The following is a 9,121-nucleotide window of genomic DNA, read 5'->3' as shown; positions in this document are numbered from 1 at the left end:
GAGTGATGTAAACAAAGAAAAGAAAATACACTATTTTCGTTCGTACATCAGAGAAGTCAAGAAAGCATGGATGCTTTTTTATTTTATTGCCAAATGTTTCTACATATCTGATGACATCAACTAAAACTATTATCACAACTCCATGGAATTTAATAAAATCTAAATGTTATGTCATAGAACAGTGGACACTGAGGACATGACACTCCTTTGAATAAGACACATACCTCAAAGGGTATAAATCAAGTAACCTAAAAGATGTTGAATATCTGGGTTGTAAAATGTTCTTCCAGGCTTGAGGGATTGCTTAGCAGTTGAGGTGCTGGCCCATAAAGCCTAATGACCTGGGTTTAATTCCCCAGTACCCACATGAGCCAGATGCACAAGGTGGTACATGCATCTGGAGTTCATTTGCAGTATCAGGAGGCCCTGGAGTGCCCATTCTCTCTCTCTCTCTCTCTCTCTCTCTCTCTCTCTGCTTGCAAATAAACAAAGAAATAATTAAAATATTAAAAAAATTCTTCCAAGGTATATAGGCCCAAAATACTCTTCAGATAAGAACACCTAAATATTTTTCAAAAAATACATGCATACTAGTATTAAGCATGGAAATTAAATGTCTTAAATATCCTCAATCAAAAGTGAATGATAACTGATGAACATGTAGACACATACATGCATATATGATGTGAAATAGTCACAATGAAAATGAATAAGCTACAACTGAATGTATTAACTTTTAGAATGTGTTAATTTTTAGAATGAATTCTAAAATTATAATATTGAATTTTAAAAAGAAATTTGCAGAACAATACATCAGGATAACTGCTAAAGTAGAAATTTTTTGTAATCTGTCTCATCAGCTACATATTTTAGCAATTCATGTATATATATCTTGAACCAAAGAAGAATGAACACTATTCAGGATTATTATGGTATCTATATAAAGCACAGGAGATGTGGCCAAGGAGAGCTATTTAGAGATCTTTAATGGAATTGGTAATTCTATGTTATTAATTTCAGTTGATGGATTTATGAAATTATATTTTATTTTTATATTTCATAGAAGTTTATGTAATTATTATATACTTATGTATTTAAGTACAATATATTCACATACACACATACCTATGTAAAAATTCTTATTTAACAATTTGGTATTGCAATGTACAAAAGATAAATTTAGGGGCTAGAGGGATGACTCAAATGGTTGAAGGCACTTGCTTGCAAAACCTGACAGCTTTGCAACCCAGGTTTAATTCCTGAGTACTTACATAAAGCCAGATTCACAAAGTGGCACATGTGTTTTGAGTTTATTTGCATTGACAGAAGGCCCTGCTGAAACCATACTCTCTTCCTGTCTGCCTCTCTTTGTCTATCTCTCTTCCAAATAAATAGTTTCTTTTAAAAGATGAACTTTAGCCAGGCATGGTGGCACACGCCTTTAATCCCAGCACTTGGGAGGCAGAGGTAGGAGGATTGCTGTGAGTTCGAGGCCACCCTGAGACTCCATAGTGAATTCCAGGTCAGCCTGGGCTAGAGTGAAACCTTATCTCGAAAAACCAAAAAAAAAAAAAAAAAAAAAAAAAAAAAAAGGTGAACTTACTATGGAGAAATAATAAGTGATCTAACTAAGCAGGCTGAATTGTATTGCTTTAACAGAGTATTTCAGGCAGTGCAAAATCTAAGCCCAAGTATAATTACCATCATAAATCTTGAGTGGAAAGTCCAACATTGAAGAGTGAGGGAGTGGGGAGAGAGAGAAAGAGAAAAGAATCAGCAAGCAAACTTTTCTGTTTTATAAATAACCCAGTCCTCCACTCCACTTCACTCCTGCAATAGCAAACTCCACCCATTATGTCAGTGAACCCATAGGTCAATCATCCCTTAAAATCCCTGTGTCATTAAAAAAAAAAAAAAAAAGTGTTAGGCACAAAATAACATGAATTCCAGTGTTGGGTGTTGGGGATTTCCGGATCTCTCTGACTAGCTATTCTTGTCTACTTGGTGAGTTACATTGCAGGACGAGACCTTGAGGCTGTCCTCTGAGCTCCATGAATATATAGATAATTACACACACACATAAAAACAAATACCACCACTTCTCAAAGAGTTCCACTTCTTAATACAGTAAAAATGGCAAGTTTTCAACATAAGTTTCATAAAGGACATTCAACTCACAGCAGTAGAATTGATTATATTTGACCGATGCCTTAAAGCAATGGAGAAGTTTCTTAAAGTAAGACAGGAGAGATGTGGTTAATGGATAGAGGTTAAGCAAGGAGGACAGAAGCCACATTCTTTTCAAAACCAAATCCTGGGTGTATTATCACACAATTATTGGCATTTCTCACTTGTCACATCCAGGTGAAAAGGACCAATACAGACTCAACTCACAGAAGACACTGATCAGGGTGGAGCAGCAGTCACATCACAGGATGGAAAGCATAATCAATAACTCTGTTTTGAAACACGATATGGTTAGGATGACTTTAAATCTACATTATTTAGTGCACAGAAATAAAATCACAGGACATTTCACATTATGTAACAACCTTATATTTTCTTCAAGGGTTCCAAAGAATAGACCAATAGATATATATCTTTTATTTATTTATTTGCAAGCAGAGAGAAAGAGAGAAGATAGGCAGACACACATAGGGAAAATGGGCATGCCAGGGCCTCCAGCCACTGCAAATGAACTCCAGATGCATGTGCCTTTGTACATCTGACTTAGGTGGGTCCTAGAGAATTGAACTTGGGTACTTCGGCTTCACAGGCAAATGTCTTAACTACTTAGCCATTTCTCTAGCCAATAGATATTCTTTTAAATGGAAGAAGAACAGAAGTTGAAGGAAAGGGAAGATAAGCTTTTACAGCAATTGAGTTCATCAACCAAACCTCAAAAACACATAGCCAACAAATTCAACAATTATTTCAATTTTCTGTCGTCAGAGAAGTTATCATCACTCACCACTTAGAGGTATTATCTAGGTTGTGAGATGCTAGCCATATGACATGTGTCCTGCTCATTTTACCTCAAAACTCCCAGAATATCACTGTTCAGTTCCAAATGAGTTTAAAAAGACAGTTTTTCTGATATTCCTGGGCTTTTACTTTTAGATTTGTATGTTCAGTTAGCTTGGGGGGGGGAACTATCTGACTCATAGTTTGCTCACATCTGCTATGAAGATTTGCCTAGATAATTTTAAATTTGATACTTTTGTGTTATATTTGATGATTTTCTGGATTGAAAATTGAGGTTTAAAAATTAATGCTGAAGACCAAACAATACTAATTACATTCTAACAAGATTGATACACATAATATACCTCTTTACTCTTTCCTGAGAACAATTTCATCTTGACAACTCTTATTGACCAGTCTGTTTTTATTATATTCCTTTTTTTTCTTCTTATGTTTTATCTTCTGCTCAGTTTATTGTATCTCCCTGGTGCAAATTAAGTAACATAACATATGTCTATTACTTGTCTTTCTTTTTTTTATCAGGAGTGCTCACCTTTCTTATCTCAAAGAAACAATAGAATACAAACCAAACAGCACACTCATGGTAAGCTTCATCTAATCAAAAGCCTACTTTCCTCTATAATTTCCTACAAAATACTTAAATGAATGGTCTACCAGATGTGTCCAAAGTGTGGCCTGTCAACTGCAGGAGTCACAGGATAGACTGAAATGCAGCCCAGCACAGGTATAGATGACAATGTCACATATCAATGTTAAAAGGTTGAATATCATTGGAATATTTTTGCATTTATTATTGCTAATTTATTTAACTTTTTTCCTTATTATATAGTGTATTATGAGCATAATCTGCCTTCTCTCCTACTTCTCATTTTCCTACCCTTCTCTCCTTGGTTCCCTAGAAAATTTCACTTCTACTTTCTTATCATATAAACATACATGGTTTTATGTGACTAAATATAATCTAAGAACCACAAATAAAAGAAAACACATGCTGTTTATCTTTCTGAGACTGGATTAATTTACTTAACATGCTTATTTTTAGTTGTATCCACTTTTACATAAACAACATGCCTGTGGTGAATCCTTTTTGAAAATGGCTAAATTTCTTAATCTCAAACCAGTTGCATGTTTTTGGTCCTAGTTATGGATAACTGTTGTTAAGATTTACTAGAAGCGAATTTCCACAACTCTTAAAATCTTTTCATTACTTTTAGTGAAATGATTTCACCCTTTCCTAATCCAGTCATTCACAAACTGTGTGACTATCCACGCACCTATTTTCCTCTTTCTAGGTTTTCCTTTTCTTATCATCCTTCTCTTAAGCTAGCCCCTTTTACTCATGAAGCAAAGATTCTTATCCACTAGGCCCTCTCTTGCTACATTTTAGTATGATTGATATTAGCTATCTCATTGATTTTTACTTACTTAAGTTTTTGAATGGTATTTGCTTTCAGATCTTCTCCTCTACAGTTAAAATACTAGAAATGGCATGTGTACATGTATACACATGACACTGCTAGAGTAATTATGGTCTTCTTGTGTTCCTACTGAAAAAACTGAGAAATGATCCCTGGATGTTGAAGGTGTAGAACACATATTTGTTTCTCTCAATCCTCTTTTAATCCTTCTTTCACTATTACATCCAGATTCAAAAAGCCTTGCTAATTTTCTCCAGCACGCAACCATCAAGAACACATGCTTGGACCCTCCCAAAATCCAGGTTCTCTGGTGACACTTCCATTATATTTTATCTTTCTGGATATTACGTTACTATTCCCCATCCTCCATTCCATAATATTTGACTCAAAGTAAAAAACCTATTCTTTACACAAAGGCATTGTAATTCTGTATTTTTTCTTCTGTTGTCTGGCATAAAACATGGCAGTGTGATGAAATTCCTAAAAAGCTATTTGAAATTCAGGCAAGAAGTTTCAACCTAATTTGGAGGCATATTTGGCCTGAGCACATACACTCATTTATTTGTTTCAAATTTATTTTCTAAATTTGAAAAATATACTTTTATGTGTAAAGTCCAAAGTTTTTGGAAATAAACTTAAGTTGGTCAGTTCTTTCTTTCTTCTTCTTCTTCTTTTCTTTTTCATTTAATGATCATTACCCAGCTCAGTATGTTGTTTTGGTCAATAATTCTCCCATATGCAAAGAAATAAAAGGACAATTCAAAGAAAGATGAAGAAAGGAAATAATGGCATGCAAGGTGACTAGAGGAAAATACTATAATGAAACAAGTTATGGAGGTGACAGGAGAAGAGTTGCAAGTGCAAGTTGAAAAGGGGCTAGCTTAAGACCCTTGAGAAACCTAAGTGCTGCCACACACACTGGTGATCCTAGTCTTGCAGTGGCATCGAGAGAGAAAAAGCTCTGAGGCTGGGTGGTCAGATAGTCTGACTAAAAGCATGGCTGTAGGTTGAGTGACTGCTTCTATCTAAATAAGAAACAAAAGAATGATAGAGGAGGACACTCAAAATTTTATTTGGCTTCCACCTGAGCATATGACATGTGTATCTGCACACATACATGCATACACCACACCATCACACCTCATCAAAACAATACTACACATATATCACACCACCCAAACTACACATCCACACATGACAACTATCAACAAAAAGAAATGTGACAAGGATTAAGAGATCATTATAGTATTTTTTTGTTTATTTGATTTATTTGAGAGCAACAGACAGAGAGAGAGAGAAAGAGGCAGAGAGAGAAAAAATGGGCGTGCCAGGGCTTCCAGCCACTGCAAATGAACTCCAGACACATGCGCCCCCTTGTGCATCTGGCTAATGTGGGTCCTGGGGAATTGAGCCTCGAACCGGGGACGCAAGCACTTAACCTCTAAGCCATCTCTCCAGCCCATTGTTATAGTATTTGATAGGAATATAGTCATTAAATTATTTGTTACATAAAGCATCTAATTATAAATATATAGACATTGTTGTAATTAGGTTTGCACTGCTGGCAGAAATCACCAAACCAAGAGCAGCTTGTGGGAAAAAAAGATTTAGTTTGGCTTATAAACTCAAAGTACAGCTCCATTATGGCAAGGGAAAACAATGGCATGAGCAAAGTTTGGTAGACAACAGCTCCTCACCAATATCAGGTAGACAACAGCAACAGGAGAGTGTGCACAAACACTGGCAAGGGGAAAATGGTTCTAATACCCATAAGCCCACCACCAACATTACGCTGCCTCCAAGAGGTATTAATTCCCAAATCTCCATCAGTTGGTAACCTAGCATTCAGAACACCTAAGTTCATGAGGTAAACCTGAATCAAACCACCACAGACATCATAAAATTCATTCAGTGATCACATGTATTATTGGATTACATAGTATCTTAAATTGCAGTTCTTACAGTCTAAAAGGCAATATGATGTCTAAGCCCTTGTAAATTTTAAATTTATATATGTTCATTTATAATAGAAATGAAAATGTTGCTAGTAATAAATTTGACATTTTAATATTTATATTGATTTCATTGTCAACAAAACATGCAGTCATAGCTCTAAACTACATTTTTAACTAGATAATCACTATAAGAACCTAAGTTTTCATTTTATAAAATGTGTTAAGAGGGCTGGAGAGATGGCTTAGCGATTAAGCGCTTGCCTGTGAAGCCTAAGGACCCCGGTTCGAGGCTCGGTTCCCCAGGTCCCACGTTAGCCAGATGCACAAGGGGGCGCACGCGTCTGGAGTTCGTTTGCAGAGGCTGGAAGCCCTGGCGCGCCCATTCTCTCTCTCTCCCTCTGTCTTTCTCTCTGTGTCTGTTGCTCTCAAATAAATAAATAAAAATTGAACAAAAAATACAAAAAAACAGTATTAAGAGTTAAACACAGAAAGGACAAAGTATGGAAATGAATGATATATCAATAAAACAAAAACATTGAAATCCATATTTATTTTTCCCACTCTGTACATGAGGCTCATTTAGGATATGTAATATTCAGACTTTTGAGTTCATCTGACTAGTTCTCTGACATTTTTGTTGATAAAACAAAGCACAGATAGAGACACTAAATCAAATATTAAAGTATTTCATTTAAGTTCCTATTTTATACAATCTTAAGAAGTGACTTTATTTTCCAAGGCAGTTTGACTCATTCACAAGGCTACAAAATAATAGGAGACTATTATTATACCCTTCTCAGGGCCAAAACTTTTGGTGGATTTCAGTGCCTTTCTCAGAATTATCATTTCAATCTTAAGAAAATCAATAATCATGGAGTGGGTGGAGAACGTCTTTAGCACGTCCTACAGAGTGGCACAGTGGTACAGCACACCTGTAACCTCATCACTGTGGAGATAAAGGCAGAGGGTCAAAAGTTCAGGACTACACTCAGCTCCATAGTCAGTTTGCAGTCAACTTGGGCTACATGAGATTCTATCTCAATTTAAAAAAATCACCAAAAAAAGAGAAAAATAATAATAACAACTACTTAAAACATTCAGTCATGTGGCTCTGTCCCTTATCCTATCTGAAATCACATAAAAACTCATACCTGTGAGAGTCACTAAATAAAATATGTTTTGAAAAAAGATACATGACCATAATATATGTGGCCAAGCAAGTGAAATGCAAAGAATGTTTGGGGTCACCACATTACATTCAAAGCATTTGTGCTAGATGGCAAAAATTTGGCTACTTAGAAAATGTGTTCTGTTTAGCTGGGCATGGTGGTGCACGCCTTTAATCCCAGCACTCGAGAGGCAGAGGTAGGAGGATCGCCATGAGTTCGAGGCCACCCTGAGACTACATAGTGAATTCCAGGTCAGCCTGGGCCAGAGGGAGACCCTACTTCAAAAAATCAAAAACAAAAAAAGTGTTGTGATGCTTTCATAATGACAAAACATTATTCAAGTAATTCTCATTAAAATATAGGTGGAAAGAAAACAAATTAGAACCCATTAAAATAGAAAGAAATTTATAAATAACAGGCCACAGCATAGTTACCTATTAGATATTATGACCTTTTTTGACCATTTAGAAATAAATTTTCTTATGTTGTAATTTCCTTAGAAATTTCTCAAGATCCAAGAAAAAAATATAGGGAAGTGGTATATATTGCAAATTAGTGTCTATGCCATTATTTCTGACACAGGTTGTATCCAAGTTCACTAAAAGCATTTAAAAGCAGTAGTGAATTTACATAGAGCTGTAGCATTTTGAGTAATATGTACCTCATATAATTATTTTTCATAGGTTTCATGAATGTGACCTCAAAACTATAGAATTATGGATAAAATAAGGGAGAAAATGTTGCTTTCATATGGCATACGAAAGTACTCTCAGATGCAAGGAATTGGCAAGTCATAAGCTCTTATTAGGAAAGTAAGTTAGTACCAGGACAAATGAGATAACCTTATTTTTTTTTTAATAGAGAATTTAATAGGTGTAGGCCTTCTTGTAGCCCACGACTGATGGTAGCTTGATGATGGAGACTGGGCTTATGTTTGGATGTGGTTCTGACTTGTTTCCCAGCTCCAGCTATGGGTCCCATACCACTGAGGGGATCAGTTAGCCAAATCAAGAGCAGTTGGTTCCCCACCATGGTGTGTGCCACTATTGTACTTGTGTGGGCATCACCACAGGTTATTTGCTGCTAAGTAGGTTAGATCATGAGTTGCTTGGACAGATATGGGTTATTTTCCCCCTGTCGCCCATGTAGCACCTTCTGGCACTAGACATGCTGACTGTTTGGGGACTGACTCTCTTCCAACTTCCAGCCATGACAATCCATTTTACTTGTCAACCACATAAGGTATCTTCAACAGTAGGGTCTTACCACTAACCTTTGGTGGGTCAGCAAGTACTCGGACAGAAATCTGTCTTTCTTTTAGGAAACCTTGTAGGTCTCTCTGATCAAAAGCTCATTGTGGATGATAGCCACATACTGGTACTGGGAGTTACAGGTCAGTGCCCACTGAGGGAAGGAGGAAAAATATAACTAATATACAAGAGTTAGAGAGAAGAGAGAGAGAGAGAGAGAGAGAGAGAGAGAGAGAGAGAGAGAGAGAGAGAGGGAGAGAGGGAGAGGAAGAGGGAGGGAGGGAAGCTGTAGAAGATTAAGGTTAGTCTTCATCATACCCTCTCCTGTATCCTGTGGTTCAGGT

The sequence above is a fragment of the Jaculus jaculus genome, chromosome 1 (assembly GCF_020740685.1).
Source record: "Jaculus jaculus isolate mJacJac1 chromosome 1, mJacJac1.mat.Y.cur, whole genome shotgun sequence".
NCBI classification, from domain to species: domain Eukaryota; kingdom Metazoa; phylum Chordata; class Mammalia; order Rodentia; family Dipodidae; genus Jaculus; species Jaculus jaculus.
Note: the sequence above shows the minus strand (reverse complement) of the source record.